General features: G+C 39.1%; 1 protein-coding gene across 1 annotated transcript in view; it reads right to left on the minus strand.

The window, feature by feature from the left end:
- ABCB1 (ATP binding cassette subfamily B member 1) overlaps positions 1–26,078 on the minus strand; it is a 1,009,232-nt gene that overhangs the window by 955,514 nt on the left and 27,640 nt on the right. Inside the window, exon 2 of the mRNA XM_044067521.1 lies at positions 1,535–1,576. The gene's annotated coding sequence lies outside the window, so the exon portion shown is untranslated. The remainder of the gene's footprint in view (positions 1–1,534; positions 1,577–26,078) is intronic.

The raw sequence follows: 26,078 nt of genomic DNA on the forward strand, positions 1-26,078 counted from the left end.
TATCGTTGATTGTCACTATACAATAATTGATCAGACACTTTGATAATGGATTGGACATACTTATAAAGTAACTGTATACATTAAGATCTGTTATAGTGTCATACTAATGTAAATAGTGTACATAGTTATTTAAGATGTTATGTATAAATACTATGGAATTCATTCAAATGTATTTGAAAAATAAAAAAAAATTTGAGGAAAAGGTACTTCAGCAAAGTATTAGTTTAAGGGTGTGCACACACAACTAAGTATTAGTTTAAGGGTGTGCACACTTATGCAACCAGCGTATTTTTTATTTTTTATATTTATATTTTTTCCACGAACAAATGTGTTTGTTTTTCAATTGAATTGTACAGGTTATAGGTCACATTAAAGGTGGGAAAAGTTTTGAAGTGATTTATTGTGGTCTCATTTTTTTATCTCACAAAAACCTGGCATTTTAACAGGAGTGTGTAAACTTTTTATATCCACTGTATAGATATATATGTACACACACACACACACATATACATATAAGTAACATATACGAAGGGTGGGTTTGGCATAATGGTTAAGCTCTTCACTTTATAGGCACACAGTACAGGGTTTGATTCTACCCTTGGGTTATTACCTAGGCATAGAATAACCTTTCAGGGCAGTTACCCTTGTATTCATCTATGAATCTATAAACCTATGTATTAAAAATCCCACTCATTTTGTAATGGATTACTAATTAAGTTTTGTTCTCATGATACCGTGTTGTTACTTTGTTTTTTAAAGTTATTTTCATTAGTTTAAGTAATGTGAAAATATTTTATATAATATTTCATTATTAATAAAAGTAGAATATACATAAAGTATCAATTTTATAAAGATCTGCATACTGAATAGCTTTTACAATCACTGTACCATACCGTTAAAGTTACTTTAAAATCATTCATACTTGTTAATAGTGAAACAAAGATTTTCTTTCTTTGTCATTTACTTATTGACAAAAAGCACCTATGATACAAATGTTGTAGATCTGCTGAGCTTTATAGCATGTTTACAATACAAATATATCAGCTTTTTGTTAAATTATTTGGATATGGTCAGTACTGCTACAGCAAATGTGAACATGATGAGTCAGCTTTCACTACAAATAATTAAATAGATTCTTAGAACTTAGTGATGTTGGCAGAGCAAAGATAAACCATCCTGTACTTCAGCCAGGATGTTTGCTTTATCAAACTGCTTTATCTACGTTCAAGGTTAAGATAAAAAATAAGTCTGTATGTATGCATTTGTATAAACTATGATGAAATTCAGTAAGTGACAAACTTTAAAAACTTTAAAACATACTGGGATGTCGTCTTCAATAATCCAAATAAATATACTTGGGATGTTATTCATGAATTCTAAGACGTTATCTTCTACATTTGTGAAAACATGATATACAGGTAAAATCAACAAAAAACTTTTTGGAATCACAAAATTAAGATACACAATAGCAACATAGATATTTCTTAGCTTCAAAAGTTACACTAGTCACAAACTATGTAGGAAAATTACTTACTTTTATCAAACTTTCTGGATCTAAGTATGACCTCAGCTTGATCTGAAAGGTTGAGAGCAATAATAAATTATGAATTAATTAAAGCGTAAACCTGAAAGAAAATAAAAGTGAAGGCAACATGTTATCAATAAACAAAGAAGTGAGAAGTAGCTATAGACATAGCAAATATATTTGCCAAAAAAAACTGTCAACTTCGCCATAAGCAGAGATGCGTGTTAAGAGTGCTATATAGGCAATGGGAAACAAAGGGGAGACATATCTTATATACCCACAGATGTGAACATACTGTCACAATAAAATTAAAAATTTACGTCCGATGGGACCAGGAATCAGACCTGCTGATTTCCTATAAAAGATCAAACAAAATTTAACTAAATATTTGTCAGTCATGTTATATAAAATGTTATCATGTGAACATGTCTCTCATTTATGGTAACAGCCAGCAAGGAAGCACTGATTCACAAAGGGATGGGGTCATCTCAGACTCAAACAAATTTAGACCATCTGCCTGACAAGTATGCTAGGTGAAATCATGGAGAGAATTGTAATGAGGTTTATAAAAACTGCACACGGGACCTTTAAAACTGCACATGGGACCTTTAAAACTGCACAAAGGACCTTTTTCTCTTAGATCTGGAACAATACTGGTTTCTTGAGGGGAGCTCCCGCCTTTTGAATGTTATGGCTTTCTTTGATGTGGTGCCAAAAGCACCTAATGAGGAATGACAGTGGATGTCGGTTACTTTACCAATCTAAGGCATTCAGCACAATTTAACATAAGAGGGAAAATGGAAAATCAAAAGCATTAAATGTCAACCACACATAATCCAGTATGTAAGAGTCTAGCAGGATACAACAAGACAGGGTGGAGTGTAACCCATTTGTTCCCCTCTGGGGTTACTAGCAGTGTTTCACATTTCTGTGTAAAGGGACCAAATCTTTACAGATGATTTTTTTCGGTTATAAAAGTTGGAATATCAGAAATGGCTTCTAGATAACCATATATAATGATGAATTCAAACAGAAAAACTTAACTGCTTTAGAAAAATATGCTCAAATTCTCAAAGATGGCCGAAAACATGCATACCAAATTCAAAAGTAATGATCTAACCTTTAATGTTAATACATATAGCATCATGAGACTTAAAAAGACATTAAGCATAAATAAAAATAAAATAAATGGCTAGATCATGAAAGTGACATCCTCATCATCATCACAGATCTAGGTGTAAAGGTACACAGATGTTTACACTGACTATGTGCATCTTCCAAACTCAGAATAGTATTTGATGACGTCCGTATAAATATAAAAGGTCTGACTACTTGCTCCAAGGAGATCATTGTACCACATTACACAGTGTTTGGAGAAATATCTATAACAGGGCCACAGAAGTTGAAGAACAACACTAATTGTTGGCATTATTATAGATAAAGCAATTTGATACACAAATATTTTCAGAATATTCTAGTCCTATATTTTCATAGAAATCTTTTCCATCAAACTAAGACTATTCCAAGCTTAGATAAAGTTGAATAATAAATGTTTGAATTATGCAGAACCAAGGACTTTATGGGTGTGGAGAAAGAAAACATGATCTGACTAGAGTAGAAATGATTCATGTGGAAAACAAGCAAACATGATTGGCATGACTGAAATCAAAATCATTTATTATAAGGAAACTGCAGCCTAAAGTCAATGAGTTTCAGTACTATTTTAAGTAAACAAGAAAAAGTAAAATTCATTGTGAGCTATTCTACTTTATTAGAACTGAATATGAGATTAGGCAGAAGTCCACGCATTTCCAGTAGCATCAGTGCCACCATGGTAAAAATGGTGAGATTTTCTTATCATATACACAATTCAATTCCCCATTTTGAAAAGTCAAAAATCACCATGACTCCCTAAGAAGAAACTCAGGTAATAGCAAGGTAAAAAGCAGGTAGCCCTAATGGATACCCACACAAAAGAGGAAAAAGAAGAGACAGAAAAAGAGTTAGATGGTATCCTTGCAGTTGGTTTAGAACTTATTATTTCTATTTTTTAAGAATAGGTCCACTGAGAAAGCCTCAGATGAGAACTTGAAAAATGTTTTCCAACCGATAACTATTAAAATATTTTTCATAATAAACATTTAAGACTCGGGAAAGCCACAATGTTTCTTGGCAAATGGGAGGCCAGGGTATGTAAGTGATCCAAACTCTACCTGCTTATTATAAACCCAGTTTGTGAAGAATGGATAAAACGGGCTAAAAGTGGCCTCAGGAGAGGGGCTAGAATATTCAAACTAGAGCTAGTATTAAAATACTTCTAAACATTTTTTAAAAACAATGAACATAGTTACTTGTTCACCATTTTGGAATCATCCAAAAGATATTCAACAAATTCCACCACTTCTGTTGCTTCAATAAACACGTAAGAACATAAAGATAATACAAATCTATCTACAGCCGTACAGTCCAGTGTTGTCATTGATAGAAAACAAATTGCATCTGTTGATATCTGGTCAGTAATTGGGGTATCTAATATGGCTTCCTTATTCTAGGACAACTTGAAGATGGAGGCGAGTCATCACTCTAGATCAGCAAGAGAAAGATAATTCTCTCAGCTGATACTATGAAACAGCAGCTCCAAATACATTTCAATCAGAACAATAAAGCACTAACAGATCAATCTCCATAGTAAACAGACCAAAGTGTTGCAGTCATATTCAATGATATTTCTATAGGAGATATGGCTGGATGTTTGCAAGCAGATGATCTGTTACATATGGAATTCCATAAGGCAATCCATAAATATTGGGTAATCAGAAAATGGACTAGCAGGCTTATAATACAGTCTGGAGTCTTAAAATATGCATGTGCATATATTATAACAAAGGGTAGAAAGTTGCACAGGCAAACCACTTGGTAAAAACTACAAGAAAGACCTAGCAAAGCTAAAGTCTTCATTGTGTAATACCTTTATCCTCCTGTAGTAGATTGCCATGGTATATATGCTAATGACGCCTTAAGGACATACTAGTGTTTATACCACATAACTTTTGAATACTCATGACTATTTTCAAAATTTTCAGTGTTTACTGGTGCCTTCAGGTCTATATTGTACTTTTTCTGATCTCTTCAGTACAGCATAAGTAGATTGTTTGGCAACACCCATAAATTGTATAGCTTAAAAACAAACCTGATGTCCTTTACATTAAGGGAGCTACAAAATATCTCCACACATACACATATGCACTATAGATGAGCTAGGAAACAATAATATAGGTGACCTTATCTCCTTGGATGCACATCAGTTTATCTCTGCAAAGGCTGATCATGCCTGGTTAACCTGACTGATTTCCTTGAAAGGGGTTACAAGGCTATGGATTAGGGGCATACTGTTTACACTGCTTACCTGGACCTTGCCAAAGACTTTGACACTATCCCTAATACTGGGATTATTGACAAACTCTACCAATTCAACTTTAATCCATACAACGTTTGCTGGATAGGTAACTGACTGTCCAAAAAACGTGTACCATTAAGGTCAGGTAAATTTGCTTTAGACCAAAAATGTCACCATTGACAGCCTACAGGACTCTCTCCTGGACCCAGTCCTCTTTGGTATATACATTTCTCTGACATAAAAGCCTATAACAAGACACAATAGCTAATCAAGTTTGATAATAATTGCAAACTGAGGAAGGTTATCAAATCCCATTTTGATACTCAAATTATTTAGCAAATTCTGGACCAAACAAATATTTGGTGTGTTAATAATCGCAGGAGATTATCCTCATCAATAAGAAATACAGCAGATTTTACTTTGATAAATCTAGTATCACTGCTGCTTACCATGCAGATAATGTTTCATTTAAATTTTACACATTTTTCTGGGACTTATGAACATTTACTGATTAACAGTATTGTTAATTAATATACCCCTGGGATCCCACCTGTGTCCCTGCTGGACAGGGAAACAGGTGCTGACTTTGAGGGAACATGGGTGAAATTCTTGGCTACACTTACAAGGTTCATAGGAAGGTACTAGGTTATCGGCCTAGGGGCCCAAGTAAGCCTAGCCAACAAGGTTCCCTGGCTTGCGCCACCCAAGAAATTTTTTTCCTGTGCCCCTGTCAAGGAGAGTCACAGAAGTGATCCCCGGGTGTATTTCCTATTTCCCATCCACTTATCAAGATTTTTTTTGAAAAGTGCTAATGAGGAACTTTGCTTGACATATATGGGTTGCTTGTTCCAGAGTATGGGAAGTGTCTGGGACAGGAATCTATCCCTCCAGCATGTCCTCTTTATTGTGGTGACAAGGTTTAGGTCCCTAGAGCACGTAGCTTGAAGGGATTGGGATTTCTTTAGGTGTAGCATGTCCAACCGCTCTAGGTTTGACAGAGCTTTATATGTTAGGCAGAAATCACCTAGGAGTTGGCGATATGCTACAGAGTAAAGCTGGAGTTTTTTGAGACGGTCAGTTTAGGGTGTCTGTTTGAGGCCAATAATCCTCTTTGTGAGGTATTTCTGTGGCCTTTCCAGCTGCTGTAGATGTCTTGTGAGGTACATTCCAAAAGGGGCATTGTACTCAGTAATGGGTCTAATGAGTGTCGCATAGAGGGGAACAATGACCTATTTTTTCCTAGATGAGAACCTTTTTGTGATGAGGTGTGCCATGTAGAAGGATTTCCTGACTACTGTGGAGATGTGATTATCAAAGGAGAGGCTACTGTCCACCTGGGATCACACATTTGGTGTTAAGTAGACTGCCACCTATGTGGTAGTTCATGGGTACAGAGTTTTTACCAAAGGGGATGACAATGCACTTTTTGGCATTGAGCCTGAGGCCATGGCTCTGACACCAGGCATCTGTCTCAGTGAGGCCCTTCTGTAGGATGTCCACATCATTTGGGGACTAAACTATGGCTCCTAGTTTGCAGTCATCTACGAACTTCATTAGCCAAAGGCCTTCTGTGTTTGCCTGTACTTCAGAGAAGTAAATACCAAACAGGAGAGGTCCCAAGACTGAACCCTGTGGTACTCCACTTGTCACTGGTTTGAAGTCAGATTTGGAGTCTGCATCTTTTACAGTGTGGGTTCTGTCAGTGAGGCAACTGGCATCCCATCTTGTGATGTAGGGATTTATACCTAGTTTAGTGAGTTTAGCTGTAATTCCAGAATGGGGGATGGTGTTGAAAGCCTTGGTGAGGTCAAGATAGGCTGTGTGAACCACCTTACCCTCGTCTACAGCTTTGTTGACTGCCTCAAAGAAGTTGTTCAGGTTCAGGAGGCATGATCTGCCTTTCACAAACCTGAACTTGGTGGGGTCCAGAGTTTGGAGGTTACCAATGTCTTTGTGTACAAGTTCCATGATGATATGTTCCATGGCCTTACAGACCAGGGTTGTCAGGCTAATAGAGCGATAGTTCCTGGGATCAGTGTTGGCTACCCCTTTGTGGAGTGGGATAACTGTTGCTGTGCACTATTCAATGGGCACAAAGCCTGATGTGAGACTTTGACTGAACATGGTGCTTAGGTGGGGAGACATTTTGTTCTGAAGTTCATGTAAAATGCAACCTGGGATGTTGTCTGGTCCCATGGTTGCTGTGTTTTTGGCTTTAGAGAGCCCATTTCTTAAATTCTTTTCAGTGGGTAAGCAGGAAGAAAAATATGTTGACAGGAAAGTTGTTGACAATGGAACAGATGTTCCAACAGAAAAAAGTGACAATTATTAAAACTGTACTGAGGTGGAGGTCGAAAGAAAACAGTAGATGCCTCCTAAACATTAACTAGGTGCATTGGCATGCCAAAGGCTCAAAAGAAAGTTTTTACAACAAAGAAAAGGTCCATGGAATTTAATTATGAGCAAGTTTCTGCAACCAATCATATACCACTTCTAAATGCTGCTACATTACCACAAAATTGGACTCATTGGGACATTTAAATTCCACTCACAGTGTGGTCCTGTAGTTGCCAGAAGACAATGAGGAAGAAGATTTGATTTTATCTAATGGCAGAACCAATCTTACAAACTCAGCATTGTTGGTGTTTTCAACTTATTTGGACATGGAACATAATAAAAAACAAAAGTAGTTTTCTTTCCATATAAAAAGTGGGGAAAAAATAAATCATCAGCAATTCCAATGTACTGCGACTTGCTTCAATTAACATGAACAAATTGCATTCCATTAATGAAGTAATGCACTTCAAAATACATAAATAAACCTATTAAGAATTCCAAGCTAATAAGCTGCTTGAACCAGACTTGCCACACAACTGAAGCATAAATACACCAACTATCTAAATTTACACTGATGTCCCAAATCGAAAACCTCTGCAGAAACACAAGTACTACATAAACAGAATACTGCACATATAGCAAGTCTATTACCTTAGCAATGGAACAGCCTCCTCTTCTTGCTCATCCAAGTCAGCCTCCAGGCCAACAGCCTAGTATCATCCTATGAACAGACACTCCTTTGCCTACCATATGGGTAGATAACACTTCTGCCTTGCACAGATTATCCTTTGTAGTATCTTCTCTGATCCAAAAAGTCATAGTCCCACTTTGTTCAGCTTTTATTAGGTCACTCATTGAATATAATGCACCCTTCTGCGTATACCTTTCAAAGCACCTAAACCAGCACGACAGACCTAAGCATTTCCCACCCAAAAATCGCCTTAGCTATTCTGATAGACTAAAACCCCTATCCCTCTACTCATAGTCATACATTCCAGACCCAGCCCTGATGGAGTTGCTTCATACACGTAAGAAACTCCACTCGCACACCCACACGCAAGGCCTTAACCTGGTCTGTGACATAAACAGAATTTGTTGGCGGGATAGATTTGTGTCCCAAAGACTCCCCCATCTGTGGAATAGACTCCCTTTCCATGTCAAGCAGAGCACCTCTCTAGCCCTCTTTAACAGGAACTTGGATGACTGGATGGGAAACAGAAAATATACCCCTGCGATTTCACCTGTGTCCCTGCCGGAAAGGGGAAACAAGTGCTGACTTTGAGAGAACATGGCCGAAATTCTTGACTAGGCTTATAAGATTCTCCGCGCCAACAGCCTAGTATCATCCTATGAACCTATACAGAATCCTGAGGGGTGATCATGGCCTAGATTTCTGTTCTATGAAAAACTCAGCACTCTTTGAATACTATCACCTAAATAGAACTATTAGCAAACACTACTTTTTCTAGAGATCCTAACTTATACTAAAAGATTAATACCACCATTCGGCATGACAGACACCTAACTCAAGGTTTCCGTGACTCTAGATTAGGCTGAGTAGAAGCAGGGTACTTTCCTAGCAACCTTCAAATTCAGTCTGAATGACTGAATGGGAGATTACAAATTCTGACTGGGGATATGTCAAGTAAGGCTATTTAATAAAGGACATGTTTTACTCCCATTAGTACTTAGGGATGTATCTGAGCTTCCTGATGGTCTCTGTCACAACTTTGGTAATAACCTATGTTCTTTTCAACAAGAGTGAAGAGACCTTAATGTATTATAACACTGAAGTGTCTGCATTACTGATTCTCACGCCATTATAAATTTAATGTGTAACTCTGGCATGACTTCAAGTACATGAAATAAAGGGCTAAGAACTAATTGATTAACTAACTAACTAAACACACACCCCAAATATTGTTGCACCCAGGTTTTATTACTTTGGCCAAGACTGTGTGTGTGTGCTGGGGGAAGGCAAATTAGGAAAACAAATATTGAAAATCATTCTTATGAAATACCTTTCAGCATATTTGCCATGGAAAGCAACTTCCCAGGAGACAGTTTTGTACACAGACCCTAGTCTATAACGTTATAACCCCAAATAAAGACAACAGGAAAAATCCTGACCTTTCCAATGTTGAAAATACTTGTTTGTTTCATTAAATAAAGCTTGGTTCCAGAATAAATGAGGGATCTGCTTACAAACAGTTAAGCTAATCACATCATTATCCATCAAATAGTGAACACAATGTCACTACTGGGTGTATAAACGTTAAACAATTTTCTAGAAGTTCACCATCAATTCACAGGCTAGAAACAGCCATTGCAATTCCAGAGATCAACAATTACAGTAAAAAAGTAATGTATGAAGTGTGACCCGTGGAGAGGAAATTTAAAAATGCATATCACCAAACAAAGCAGGGAAATTGGTTTCTTAAACAGGAACAAGAAAGGGAATAGGAAAAAAATATGGACAAACACACCCACCTGAAACAAAGTACTTTAACTGAGCAAGGGGATAAACACAAAAAAGCTGTCTGATAAACTGTTTCTTAAAAAACAGAGGTGTATTTTGTATAATTATTGATTCAACTCAGATTTATGAATGTGCTTAAAACTTACAGCATTACATTTTTTTTCCTGCTGCAGAATTCACACTAGCTCTGCTTTTCAGTGTTTCATCCCACAGAGATAGCAAACCTGCTAGCAGACCAATTTGGCAAACATTTAACTCCCCTGTCTCCTCCAAACTTATCACAAACCATGTCCTCAACTCCCCCCCACCCTATATATCCAAAGAGCAGATCATTAAAGTCTTGTCTACGGCAAACAACACAGCCTCTATGGGACCAGATGACATCACAGGCTGTCTTCTAAACAAACTAAAACATGAACTAGCATCACCATTAAGTACCCTATTCCATCACAGCCTATCCACAGGCTTTGTTCCTCTGGAATGGAGCACAGCAACAGTTTGTTTCCCTCCACAAAGATGGCTTAGCAACAGACCCGGCGAATTATAGACCCATAAGTCTGACCAGCCTCATCAGTAAGGCCATGGAACACATCATCCTGGACTTCATAAAGACATAGGTGACCTCAAAACTTTGGATCAGACCTAGTCTGGCTTCGTCAGAGGCAAATCCTGCCTGTTAAACCTGGTGGATTGCTTCAAAAATGTAACCAGGGCCATTGACTAGGGCAAATTTGTGCACACAGCATACATCAACTTGGCAAAGGCTTTTGACACAATTTCACACTCATGCATTAGTGATAAACTTAGCAAACTGAATAAAAACCCCTTTGTTGCAAGATGGATTATCAAATGGCTCACAAACTCGTCACACACTGTCAAAGTGGGTGACTTCACATCAGCTAGAAAACCTGTCACCAGCGGGATACCACAAGGGTCAGCGCTGGTCCCTGTACTGTTTGGTATATACTTCTCAGATGTTCAGGACAAAACTATGGGGCTGTGACTGACCAAGTTTGCGAACAACTGCAAAATGGGTGCAATTACTGAATCCCCAAATGATTTCAATATTCTTCAGGAGGGTCTTACGCAGACCAACGACTGCTGTCTTAGTCACGGTCTCAAACTGAATGCAAAGAAATGCATCATCATTCCCTTCAGTACAAACAATGTCCCTTCACATTAACAAATTAACAACAATACCCTATGTGCCAACAAAGTGGTAAGGGATAAGGGATCACAAGTAAACAGCAACCTTAACTTTGACAGCCATGTGTCTACTGCACTAAGGAAGGCCTTCTACATAGTACACTTGATTAGCAAAGGCATTGCCTCTAAAGCAAAGGAGTTTTTAACCCCTCTATACTCACCATTAATGAGGCCCATAACTGAGTATAATGCCCCTTTTGACATGTACCATACAAAGCACCTGCAACAATGGGTCAGACCTCAGAAGTTTCTAACACAGAAGATCAATGGACTCCAACATGTGCCTTACACAGACCTACTAAAGTCCCCTGTCACTATACTCTGTACCGTATAGACTTCTTAGGGGATACTTATACCTGGCTTACAGAGCAATCTCCAATCCAAACTTAATGAATCTGCTGCACATCTGTAAATCAAATGGGAGTAGAGCTACCTATTCCAGGGGCCTAAATATGGCCTGTGACTTGAACAGGACATGCTGGAGGGACGGATTTGTCTCCCAATGACTACTGCATCTTTGGAACAGTCTGCCAATTTATGTTAAGCAGAGCACCTCTATGGCACTGTTCAAAAGGAACCTGTATGAGTGGATGGAGCACTGTAAATTCTTACCAGGGATAGTGCCCGCAACATTCCTGGACATGGGCAGTTATCACTAAATACAATCCTGGGTATTGGCTAGAGTATCTACGGTATTACATTGGGATGAAACAGATAGGCTTGCAATGGTCTCCGGCTTGATAGTCTAGTAACCTCCTATGATTCTACGATCCTATGGAATAGCCTAGTGGGTAAGGTCGAACTACCTCTGAAACAAGGGTGTAGCCAGGCATACTCGTTGTACACTTCAGAATACACTTTTTCTGAGCATCAGAAACACTAGGGCCTTATTACTCCATATTGTGTCTATAACCATTTGAAATAATGCCTCTAACAACCATTATACAGCTTGTTTACAGAGAGGATTGCAAATTAAAACAATATAGCTAACAATTTTTGACCAGGCAGCTGAAATTTTGCACACACTAGGTGCTGGGGGGCAACATATTGAGAGATGTTCCCAATTTTTAAATGTCAGATAGGTTGGGGAGGCAGGAGTAAGAATTTGTGTACAAAAAGGAATTCACTGACTACACCCCTGCTCTGACATCACTTTTGTCTCTTATTACCATCTAGTTCCACCTGATCCCCAGGGGCCACTGAATGTTGGGTTATATCTCACAGTGTCCTTTCTTTATGTAAACCCTAACTCTCCAGGCAGAAATAGCCTCATGTGCAACACTGGTAGGGGTACCCCATGATAAAGGTATACAACAGATAGGGGAGGGTCATCATAATGTGACCAGTTGTAGCGACATGTTGGCCCTATCCCTTACTGACATAAAGGCTATTTATGTATGCTATTCTTTAAAATGAGTTGTGGCTAGGGAGAGATCCCCCCATCCTTTGGTGCTGCACACCTCATAGACCGAACTAAATGCCTAACCCAACAGTTTCAGACTTCCAGCTCTCATAGGGTTGTCTGGGTGACAGATAAAAGCCAGGCACCAAGTAATGTCATCTCTCACCCACAAAAGGTGAGTAGGCTCCTCCTTTATAATTCTTCCCATCTGCTCTTCCTGCATCCAGGCCACTAACCAAATCTGAGCAGCCTCAGTCATACTCAAAGCTTCATCGCTCTTATGCCATAGAGCTCGATACAAGTAGTACATGGTATATGCTAAATTACATACAAATACCTTTATAAAATAACCAAGCTGAAAAGCACTGACATGTGATACATCTGTGCAACTGACAGCAATGCTTACATCATACAGTAACAGCATACACACTACCCAGCCATAATATGCTAGTTACTAGTATATAACACAGTCTGAAGTGAAACTGCACGCTGTCTGACTCCTGAGTTCATTCTGGATTTGGATTTTCTTTTCAGATTTGAGGTCATCTTTTCATTACTACATTAATTGTAATAACAGATGTTTAAACCCTAACCTGCTCTGTAGATGAGAAATTACTTGTTCTTATTTTAAAATCACAGACTTTTATCATTTTAAAATCTAATAAACCTAGGAAAACCAGGTTATATTGTCAGCCAGTATTTCAGCACTTGTCAGCTGGTGGATAGATGACTCAACATCCAAGGTTAAGGGGTTTGAACTGGGCACTGGTGGACTCTCCAAAACCTGTAATGGTAGTGCATTCCACCGGACAGAACCCTGATAGAGCTCAGCTTGAGTACCAGATGTGTTAACACAGCAGCAGCAGCTTCTTGTCATCTAAGCTTATAAGTCAAGTTGACTGGTAGAAAAGTAACAAGTCCTAAAGATAAGAAGGACCCAGACGAATCATCACCATCAACTTCTTTTCCCTACTTTTTTCTACATAGGGTCAGGGTCAAGTGCCAACTGCCACCATATTTCTATATTCAATGCTACTCCCCTACCTTCTTCAACAGTCATACCTGACTGTCATAGGCCTTCTCTCACAAAATCAATCCACCTTTTTGCTGGATGCCCACATTTCCTTTTGCCTCTTCATGTTTGCCCAAATGTTATTCTGCTTTCCTGCACATATGTCTGAACCTCTGTAATCTGTTCCCTTTGACCTTCTCTGCAAATGGTGCTACTTGGGCTTCTACTCTGATGTCCTCATTTCTTCTTCTTCTTCTTTGTCTGTGCCACAGTGTGCATCCTACCACCTGTCTCAGACACTTCATCTCCATCACCTCCAGCTTCCTCGACTGCTTTGCTTTTACTGCCCATGTTTCTGTACCATACAGTAGTACCCAATGCACCACTCTTTAGTACAATTTACGTTTCCACTTCTTTGGCATTCTTTTGCACACAACACAGCTGCTACTCTGTGCCAGTTAGCTGCAACCCCTTTGATTTCAGCTCTGATCTCCTCACTCAGATTTCCCTTCTCCTCAACCACCCCTCCCAGAAACTTGAAGCTGTTAACCTGTTCCACTATTTTACCTTCTCTCTCAAATTTCAGCTTCTTCTTATTTCCCCTATTTGCTGCCATTACAAATATCTTATCTGTACTCTGTGTTGTTGTGTGTGCCTGCAGTTTTGCATAACACTCCCATTCATTTGTTGAATTTCTTGTTCAGGGTCTACCTGTAATGCCAATCCCAATCGGAACCCCTCTGAGAGTTCAAAAACTGTATGTAATTGTATCATTAGGTCCTTCTATATAGCCTGCACTAATTCTGCCAATGTTTGCGGGACTTTGATCCATTAAAGGACTGCCCAAATCAGCTTCCTATGGACCATGTTACATGCCTTCTCTAAGCCTAGGAATGCCCAGTAGTCTAGTTTCTTCTAACTATCTTCCCTACTGCAAATGCTGAGTCAGATGTCCTGCATCCTGATCTGAATATAAACTGTTCACCTCCCATCTTAATTTCTACTACTCTTGTGTATTCATTTATCAGTCACCCTTTCTAGCACTTTCCTGCAGTGTGTCAGGGGACTGATTCCTCCATACAACCCACAGCTGTGAATGTTCCTGCTGTTCTTGTACACTGGTATGAGAATGCTTATTCTAGATCACCTGGGATACACCTTTCTCTCCACACTGCTGTGAGTACGCTCTGGAGCCATTTCACCCCTAACTCACACAACATCTTGATCATATTTGTTGTGACCTCATCTGAGCCTGTTATTTTCCCTAACATCAGTTTCATTAGTGCTGATCTAAGGTCGGCTCTTCTTTTTTGGGGCAGTACAGCTTCTGTAGGGGGTTTCTTCATTCCGAAGCTGCTGGTTATACTTCTTACATCTCCTTTTGCTGTTCTGTGGACTAGGAGCAGGTTGTTGCTGGCATCCCTTAAGAAGGGTATTTGACTATCTTCTTTATCTTTCTGGATATGGCTTGCAACCTGATAGAGTTTCCTTATGCCATCTGCTGTGTCACTTTCCAGACACCAGAACAGTGTCTCTGATGCCTTGTTCTTTGCGGTTGCGACTGCTCTCTTATCCTCTTTGTTAGCCAACCAGTATTCCTTCTTAGCCTGACCCATCTTTTCTATTTCCCACTTTTTTCTGCACTCCTTTTTTTGATGACTTCCTGGACTTCTGCATTCCACTACGAGCTTTCCTTAGCCCCCTTATTTCCATACCTTGCTCAACCACATATCTGTTCTGAAGTTCTCACAAATGCTGTTTTGAGGTGCTGCCATTCTTCTTCAGTTCCACCTGTTTCCTCTTCTTCCTCAGGAGCTAGGGCCATAAATATTTACTTGAACTCTTGTACTTTCTCTCCAGTCAACGTTTGGTTCTTCAGATTAGTATCTGTTGACCTTAGAGCCTTTCCTGATCACTGCTGATTGTGGCAACCAGTGGTTTATGCTGTAAGCCAACTGTTTCACTGATTCTACCTCAATGCCCTTTCTTTGCTAGGAGGATGTCTATCTGAGTTGCATGTCGGCCATTTTGCATGTGATCTTGTGACTGTCTCTCTTGTTGAACCATGAGTTGGACACCATCGAAAATATCAACTAGTAGGGTAATTTACAGAATGCTATGTGCTTTGTTCCATGCTTTTTGATTAACAGAATTGAACGCCCTGCTCCGTTAACAGTAAGGAAGAGCTGCAACTTGAAGTAAAGGACAAGTTTTCTCTATTCATGGAAATTACAGTAAATAGACATAACACCATCTTAAGTGATTAATGTTACAAAAATAACTTTGCTATGTGACTCACAGGTTCTAATACAACTAAAGTTATCCCATGCTAGTGGGACATTTAAGTGCCATGCAGAAGCACTGTTTAATGGCTTTTACATTCTAGCCTTTTTATGGCTAACTTAAGGCAATGTCACTCTGACGTATTAACACGCGGTATCAAATACTGATATTGATTAACACACGGTATCAAATACTGATATTGATATTCTGCATAATTTTTATGTGCTAAGTATTGTTACTCTTCTGTCCAAGATAACGTGAGAATCCACTTTCTAGGAAGAAAGTTCATCCTATAAGTGTATTAAAATATTATGCTTAGTCATTCTGATTTTGTAAAGTCATGCAGAATGCAATGCTTTAAACATAAAGCAAATACATTTACAAAGCATATAAGATGTAAAGCTGTTTTGTTTCCAACAGATTTAACAACATATCTGTATTTCACACGCATGCAGCACTTGGTATGCAAGGGGCATCTCCTTGTGAATCAAAAAGATTGTACATGGTACATCCCAATGTGCACTGACATAGTATGCATGTATTTATCAATCCAATTAATGACCAAAGAATACAGCAATAACATGACACTAGGCTGCAGTAGGAATAACACTAACACTCTCTGACATTTCCTCCCTGTATGTCATTTCAGAATAAAACAAACTCTCCTCAGTGACACATTCCATTTTCTCTTTATCTCATTCTGCATTACCTCAACCTCCCTCTGTGAGGAATATTTCAAATTCAAGTCACACTGAGGAAATGAACATAGTTTTAGTCTGATTAAGGAGCTCAGCATACACAGGACAGAAAAACAAACAACTGTAGGGGGCCCACATTCCCAGCATGATATTCCATAAGCACAACCAAAAATACATTTCCTGATTAAATGTCAACACATCGGTTCTGTTAAGTATCTGCAGGATGAACACACTGCCACTCCAATATTTTCCTTTTTTAAGCAAAACAAGTGAGAAGTTCACACACAACAGCCAGATATGTAAAAATAATAGAAACACCCAGGGGCAAATCAGTCTCCACTGTGTGGCACCTTAAACCTTAAACCTCATTTGAAGAAGGCCCATGGAATATAGCCAAATGACTTTCTAGGGACATATAAGCTGACTGCTTCCAGAGAACAGCCAAGCTATCTATTTATACTATAATGACAAGCCCATAAAAGGGTAAAACATGTCCTGTCTAGAGCTAGTGGAATATGGATTTATTGGCCTAAATGCATCAGCAAAGACTTAAAAAAGTAAAGAAGCCACTGGGTATTCAGAAGCCATGGAGCTAGGATATTTGTTATGTCCCTAACAGGTCATCTATATACTTCCTATGGGTCTCCTTCACAGGTGTTTTTAAGGTGGTTTGTCTGAATACCTTCCTCTTTAGTAATGAGTAAACCTGCATTTCAGTATGTTTGCTGTAAAAATGTTGTCCAGTATCTGCCTTGTAAAATATATTATGTCATATGTGAAAGTACAGTCAACTAGGCCTGCATCAGAACTACTGATAACCATTACAGCAGAGGTGGAGCAGGCTCTCTCGTGTGTAATACTGTGCATTTTTACAGCTGACCTCTGTAGCAATGTGTCCACATAACTACTGTTTCCTGAGAGCACAGTGTACCAACAGCAGGTTTCTGTCCTGTAAAGCTATTCTGTAGTTAAAGCCATGTGTGATGATGTCATGCATGTCAGGAAACACAAGGCAGCCACTATGCATGTTAATGTATGTTAATAATTGCCCTAAGACAATACTCCCACCTCATGATAATATCCTGAGTCCAACTAGTTCTTGTAAAACCAAATGTTGGTGTCATCACTGCCAGCAGACAGGATACTCCTTGATTTACAAGATTCTGGATTCTTTTGTGTTTATCGGTATACAGTAAACATGGATCTTGTTCTGCGGTTTTCATGGGGTACAAGGGAAAAGATAAGCAAGTTACACAATATGCCTGCAAGTGCATATAAACCACTGCAGATAGTGTGTGAACTCTTATTATACCATGACCCCCCCAAAACGTGCACGCTGATTGGCCAGCGTGCACACTGTAAATCGAGTTATACTAATGGAAAAAGGTCCGGTCGCCCGGACTTTTTTCCATTAGTATTACTCTACTTTTAAAACACTGTCTCGCTATGTTAAATGGGTTTAACATAGCGAGACAGCTTTAAAATAAGCATTGGAGATCTCCGTTGCTTATTTTAAAGCGGTCTCGCTATGCTAAACCCATTTAACATAGCGAGACAGGTTTTAAAAAAAGAGCAACGGAGAAAGCAAGATCTCCGTTGCTTTTTTTACTGTTTCGCTATGTTAAATGGGTTTAACATAGCGAGACAGTTTTAAAATAAGCAACGGACATCTCCGTTGCTTATTTTAAAACTGTCTCGCTATGTTAAACCCATTTAACATAGCGAAAACAGTAAAAAAAAAGCAACGGAGATCTTGCTTTCTCCATTGCTTTTGCCCACAGCTCTGATGTACTGCGCAGGCGTGCAGTACATCAGAACTGCCGCGGATGCCAGACATCTGCGGAAGGGCAGTAAACAGGCATTATACTATGCCATTATTTAAGAAAAGTAATAGTTTCTTTACTTAAATAATGTCATGGTATAATAGCAATAACCCACTTCTGGGTGTGGGTAATGCTGTATTTACCCACGGTTGGCTTTGTTTGGTCCCTCGGGCTTCGCCCTCGGGACCAAACCATGCCAACCGTGGGTAAATCCAGCATTACCCACACCCAGGTGTGGGTTATTGCTATAATAAGCACCTTGAATCTTTTCAAAGTCAGTAAGAATGCAGCCAACAGACTGTTCAAGTCAGGAAATTTGAGGTTATTATTCCCATATTTCAAATTCTGAGTAGCAAAATTGATTAACTGCTCTGCTGAAAAATCATGTGCAATTTAAAAACATGGTGAAACAGATTACTGAAAAGCAGGTTATATTGCAGGTGCTTATTAGAAAGAATGAGGAAATAGTATCTAAGGTTTATTGCAGGTTAAAAGGAGCTCCCCTATTTACTATCAATATTCCCTGTGATGCATGTGTTATGCAATTGTAAGCCTTAGGTTTAAGCACAGTTTTCGTAACACAAGCTCTGACTCTACTTACTATTATACACCTAGCTAATAACCAAACATTGACCAAGGGTGAGAATCAAGTCCTGTGCCTTGTGTTTCTGAGGTGAGCACCTTAATCATCATGCCAGCCTTCAACCCTCCTATCTCATGTCTTTTAGTGACCCGGATGAAGAAAAGGGCAATTACAATATTTCAAAGGCCCACTATATATATATATATATATATATATATATATATATATATATATATATATATATAAGTTAAAACTAATTGAAATAACTTGTTTTTGTACTTGAAATGTATATTTTGAAAATAGATGTGCTAGCATGCATGTGTATTCCATAACTCTGTACTGTTTACTATTAACTGACACTGCAGCCCCGGGTGCATACGTGACACCATTCCTAGCACTGTTTACAAATTATGGATTAATTGCACACTCTGCACAGCTGGAGAGGCATGGTGTGACACTGTCAGACAAGCACAGTAACAGCTAGCTGTATCACGTGAAACCTCAATCTTTGTGCCCTCACTTCCATACACAGAAGTGACACACCATGCCATTCTGTGGATTTTATCACAGTTGATATCTGACGTACAGCAGTCTAACACCAGCTAAGCAAATCTAAGACCGGGCATCACTCAACTGTCCAACACCATAAGCAGATGAGTCCTGGACAGCGGACTTGAAAGGTTTGTCTCCAATACTGGTGAACCAAGGAGACTAAGCAGTAGACAGAAGCATAGCCCTTTAGAAGGGGAACAGTACAGGAGAGCCGTAGAAACTGTTTGGTGTCACCTTATTGTTTTTAGTTGATTCGGGTGTTATTTGACCAAGTAAAATCTTCTCATATATAACCCAAAGTGTGCAGAAGTCAGGAAAGTTTGCCAGGAAGGAACATTCCTATTTCACCATTTTTATGTCATGCCGACATGTTCACTTGCAATGGGTATTTCAGGTTATAACAAAAATGTTAAATGCACAGATCTCCCCTCCTCCAGTAGTTTATGTGCTTAGCATTTGTTGCCGATCACCTCTTAGTGTCGTTTTACCAGACTTATCTTTTTCCTGGTGTCATGCCCATATCTGGCACAGCGTACTATTTGCTGTTACTCTGGTGTGACCTCTCTCTCTTCTCTGTAGAGTGAGTCACATAATGAAACAATAAAAAATAACATGTCCAGTAATGCCATACATTATGATACATTCCATTTTAATACAAAGTTTGTATAATGAAGCAAAATTGTGCATATACATTAGTAATCCAGAGATATAAAGAGACTAAACTCTTGATGAGGTGTCAGGTGACAGTTGGAGTAGGGATAAGCAGTGGTTAGCTGAGGTCATGAAAGCATCTGCATTAACAGAATTGACATATATGATTCACTAGCTATCTGGGAGTGAAAGAGACAGACAGACAGACAGGAGGATTTTCCTTAAGAGTGGGAAGTGTGTTCCAAATAGCTGACAGAATTTTATGGTGTGTACATGTGATACATTTGTGCTTAAGTGGTTCGTTTTTAGGCTATTGTTATGGCACATTGCATGATAAAAACATTAGTGTTCTGTTGGTTACTATAAATTGATCATATAAGCAAATCCCTGGCTAAGCATATTGCTCCATGCGGTTTCTGTAAGTGTGCATATCCAATGCATTTATTAAGGACATCAATTATATATTTTGTAATCTCTACTACTATACAAATGGCATATTTTTGTTTATTATTGGCTACATTAAAGGGCGACAATTTTTCAGGCATACTAAATCTATAGCTGGGCACAGTACAGTTGTGTAACTTGCACTTACCATAACAGTAGATGTTTGAATGATCACTGGTGCAGTAGCTTTAGCTATATGTGTTATATCCTGTCAAGGATATAACAGCCAACCAGCTTACAAAGGTTCAAGGCACCTTCCACTCATCCAAACTGTCAAACAGCTCGAGATGAACTGAATAAAAGAAAAGTTTGGGTGAAAAGACTTTTAGAGCTTTCCTGCCGACAGAAAGAGTAGAGTTAGCCTTGAAAGGAGAATGTTAGGAATAAAAAAAATAATAAATGTCCACACCCTGGCAAAAAAACACACTAAAAACAAGGAGGATGGAGGGAGGGCATGGCTACTGCAGCCGTGATAATTCGAGCATCTACTGTTAAGGCAAGTTCACCTTACACAACTGTACTATGTTCTTCATGTTGAACACTGCTGCAGTAGCCTTAGCTATATGGGTAGATTACCATAGCTAACTATATTTAGGAGGTGGAAGGAGTCAAAGTCAAAGTAAACTTTATTGCCATTCAGAAATCACACAAGTGCAAAAACTGAATGAAATTTCATATCTCCAGACTTAATGTGCAGACAACATATAGACTATTTTCACAGACATTTACACATGTAATGCCTCACTATTGCATCACAGACATGCAGGTAGACAGACTAATACTGCACATAATTAGAACACATTTTAACACTTTTCGAACTGAACACTTACATGCTTGAGACTTTAGTATTGCACATGTACTTGGTTAAGACATTGCATTGATCCTTGCACAGAAAGATACATTTGAGTATTACACTGTGAACATTAGAGTATTGCACTATGGTTAATTTATGAATCTGCATGTACTGCACTGAAAGAAGAGATATTTTACTGCATTATGCCCTAGATGGCCTATAAGTTTCAGTCATAGTGAATATTTCACTAAGTATTAGGTGAGACTGGTAACCAGGTTCTTGCACAATTTGAGTCCCTGGGAATGGTCTTAGCAAAACTTGATGTAGACCTAATGCTTTGTAGAAGTATGTACAGAGGACCAAGTAGCAGCTTCTAGAATACTTCTAGAATCCAACCCTTTCCAAAATGCCATAGATGAAGCCAAGTCCCTGGTAGAGTGGGCCTTGACCCTGCCTAGAATAGATTTGTCATGGCGAGCATAACAAAAGGTAATAGTCTTAAATAGCCATTTGGAAATAGTCTGACACAGGTTGTCTCTTCTTCTTACCATCACAAGAAATGAACAATTGTTCCGAAGATCTGAAAGATTTAGTTCTGTCATGATATTACCTATTTGTCGGTGGATGTCCAAGGTATGGAGTATCCTTTCTCCCTCATTTTTAAGTTCAGAAAAGAAAATGGGGAGCTAGGTATTTTGTTTTAAAGTAAACATGGATGCCACTTTAGGCATAAAAGAAGATTAGTTCTCAAACAAGCACTGCACCTATGGAAAATGAGGTAGGGTTGACTCACTATAAAAGCTTGTAACTCAGATAGCCTTCCTGCAGAGGTCAGAGCAATCAGTAAAACTGTTTTCCATGTTAAGAACCTCAAATAAGCCAGATTAGTTGGTTCAAATGGAGCAAGTGTTAACTTCTCTAATGCAGAATTAAGATCCCAAGTAGGGGTCACCAGTTTACTAAAGGTCTCTAATGCAAACCCCCTTTCAAAAACATTTTGTCATGGGACTGCCTTGAAAGAGGAGGATCCATGGGTAGACATGCTGAAATGGGTGATAAACGAGCCTGCCATAGGAATAGTAACTCACACAAATAATGTAAAACTAGAGAACACCTACCCCTGAATGAGTGCTGGTTATGTTACTGGCACCAACTAGAAAACCTTTTCCGTTTGCTAATATATCATTTCTAGGAGCAGGCTTTTTTGCTTCCATTAGTGCCTGCTGCAAGTCCTCAAAAAAGAGGTGCCTAAAAGGAATTAAGACCCTATCATCCAGGCAGTCAATTGAAGATGACTGATATCAGGGTGTATCAAACACCCCTGTTTTTGTATGAGCAGATCCATTCTCTGAGGAAGCTTGTAGTATTTACCTCTGGCCATTTGCAAAAGAAGGGCAAGCCATGGTTGCTTGTTCCAGAAGAGAGTTACCACAATGATCTTGAAGAATTCCTTCTGAATCTTCAGAAGTACCTTGGATATTAGTGCAAACAGTGGAAAGACATACAGGATCATTCCCGTCCAACAGAATTTTGCCAGATGATGTACACAAAGGAGGCAAAGACGTCTACTAGAAAAAGTCCCCACAGATGGATCAAATCTAAGAAGCCCTCCTGATTTAGTTTCCATTTGTGAGGGTCTTCCCTGGTCCTGCTCATACTGTCTTCCACACAATTTTGCTCTGATGGAATGTAGGATGCCTGTGGAGTGAGATCGTGCTGTGAAGCTATATCCCTATCTAACATGTCTAATCTGCAAAGCTGGTACGACCTAGTTCTCCATATCATATGACTGTGGCATTGTCCATAACCTATTGTAGAGATCTTGTTGACCAAAGATGATTCAGAGACTTGAGTGATTTGATCAGGCAAGCATCTCCTTGATATTTATGTGATTGCATCTATCCTTGGTGTCCCACACCCACTACACTTGTATCCCTCCTGAAACTGCTCCCCAAGGAAAGTCCAAAGAGTCTGTGGTAACTACCTGCTTTAGAGCAGGGATGGAGAAGGAGAGACCTGGATTTAAAGATATCTGTTGTCTCCACCAATACATTTCTCTTCTGACAAACCCCACTACTGGAATCTGAAAAGATAAAGACTGTTGATGCTGAGACCAAAGAGGTTTCAGATATCTTTCTCATGTGAAGTCTTGCCAGGGGTATCATGAGAATTACAGATGCTATGAGACCCAATATTCTGACATATTCCCTTACAGTGACTGAAGTCTGAGTGGAAAACCTTAGAAACAGATCGAGATAAAGATCGATCTTTCCTGTGGAAGAAAGGCTCTCTGAAATGATGTGTCTATTTGACATCTCAGGAACACAATCTTGTGTGAGGGAGTCAAGAAAGACTTTTAAATTTTATTTTGGAATCCCAGCCTGTGCAAGAGATCTTTCACCAAAGATCCTGATATTTTGAAAAAGACTCTGCAAGCAGGTCATCTAAATATGAAAAAAGGTAGATACCCTTTAACCTGCAATGAGCTATAATTGGAGCCAGACACTTTGTGAACACTCTTGGTGCAGTGGATAACCCAAAGAGTAAGGCAGAGAACTGATAATGTGATTCAGACAAAAAATCTTATGAAATAACTGAAGTCTGGATGAACAGGGATGCAATATGCATCTTTTAAGTCTAGTGTTACCACAAAACTTGAAAGGGGAAGAAGCGTTAACAGGTTGTAAAATGATATAATTTTGAATTTTGGCACTATCACAAATGGGTTTTGGAAAGAAAGATCCAGAACTTGTCTCAAAGCATTTTATTTGTTTTTTTTTTTTTTGGGGGGGGGGGGGGCACTAAGAACATCCTTGAATAAAACCACTTACCCTCCTGGGAAGGAGGAACTGGTTCTATCACTCTTTGGGACAACAAGTGATGAACAGGAGGAAAAAAAAGTATGATCTGCAGGATGAGAAATGATGGTCAGTCGTGGTGGTGCAGCGGTTAACATTGTCACCTCACAGCAAGAGGTTTTCCGGTTCGATTCTCGGCTGCAGCACCTTCTGTGCAGAGTCTGTATGTCCTCCCTGCAGTCGAGGAGTATTAAAGACACGCAGGTAGGTGCGTGTGTGTATGTGTGTGCCTTCAGTGAAGGTTGGGTGCTGAGCTGGCAACTCAACACCGTAAAAACACCACTGCCAATCAATCTGCAGGCCGGTGATCCACTATGGCAAACCATAACCGGGAAAAGACGAAAGACATTGCTTGCAGGATGGGAAATGACCCCCTCCCGAAAAGGAGAAATTTCCTCCCACTGCCATCTGGAACCCTATTGAATGATTTTCAGAACCCATTTGTCTGAAATAAATCTGTTGCCAAACAGAAAAATGGACAGTCAGACTTTGTGGAAGAGAATTGGGGCCAGGGTGGGAGGTGGTCACAAGGTCTCTTTAACAGTCATTCAGACTCATTTGACTGTCCTTGGTTTTGTGAGATTTGGGACTTTTTTTGGAACCTTCTTGCCACTTCTTCAATATGCGTTTACCTGATTGTTTGTTCTGTTTTTATTTATTTATTTTTTTTTGCCAAAATTAGATGAGGATAGAGAAAATCTCTTGGACAATTTGGAAAAGGAGGGCTGAAAATCTTAGAGATTTCCTGGACCAGCTTACCCTTTCATCACACATTTTGATCACCTCTGCAGCAGAGGGGCCAAATACTAATTCTCTGTCCAAGAGAGAATTTAAAATCTCATTATTAAATAATCTGGAAGGTTCTGAGAATGCAGCCAAGCAAACCTCCATAAAACAGTACCAGTTTTCGGAGGCCTGGAAGAATTACAAACAGAATCATACACACACACTGTAAACAATGAGTGACCTGTGCAACAGAAAAAAAATTAAGTTATTTAAAGCAGTTTTTTTTCCTCACAAGAAGAAACTGTAGATAAAATATTCCTCATAGTTTCACAATATCTTGGAGTAAACTTCGATATATGAGCCTGACAATTTAAAATTATGAAAGCTGCAGAAGTATACACTTTTTGTAATACTTATCGGGGAAATGTTCCCATCCTTATTAGAAACAGTAAGGATGGAATTAACTAAGTGTTTAGCAGTAGTGGAGTCAACTAAGGCTATAGCTGTTGGGTCAGGTTTGGAAATAATGTATAAACATTTAAAATACTGAGGAACTTTATGCATTCTATCTGCCTTTTTAGGGACATCTGGCTGACTATCAGAAAAACTGCAGGCAGTAAGACACACATTATTTAAAACAGATAGAACAGGTGGAATGGGTGTAGCTTCTAGAAAATCCTTCTGTAACAACTTATAATATTTTCTGAAGGACTGAGAAACCTTAGTGTCCTCTCACTGAAAACACTAGGACATTCTAGGAATAGTCTCAGAGAAAGAGAACCCCACAGGAAGAATCAGAAATGGAGCTCTCCTCTGAGTCTGATTCAGAAATCTGAAGGCAAAACCCCGAATTTGTTTCTGCATCTTTCTGTTCAGATTCAGAATCTTGAATATCTTCAAGAAAAGAGGCATCACTATCCCTTTTTCTTTTACCAGAAACTACTGTGCAAGAAATATCAATAGCCTGAATTAAACCCTGAGACAGTCTCAGTAAACTACTCCTAACCAAATTTGAGAAGGAGCAGATACATGTTTGGTTCTCTCCTCCTTTTTGACAGGAAAAATGGGGCCAGCCATGTTACTAATGGTAGCCGCTGCATCCTCAGGGATGGGCACAGCATTCTAACATAACAGGGAAACCTTCCTTGTTTCCTCTCCCAGATCCAACATGAGTGGCTGTCCCTTGCCCATGGAGGGGACTTCAACAGCCACAGAGGACATGGCCACTCCCCACCCCCGGTCCATAGTGGCTATAGGTACTACACCAGAGAGATTAGGGCACATGTAAGGCTTGTTCCTCCATTTCCTT

The sequence above is a fragment of the Protopterus annectens genome, chromosome 3.part1 (genome assembly GCF_019279795.1).
Source record: "Protopterus annectens isolate FY-2018-M chromosome 3.part1, PAN1.0, whole genome shotgun sequence".
Lineage (NCBI taxonomy): Eukaryota > Metazoa > Chordata > Ceratodontiformes > Protopteridae > Protopterus > Protopterus annectens.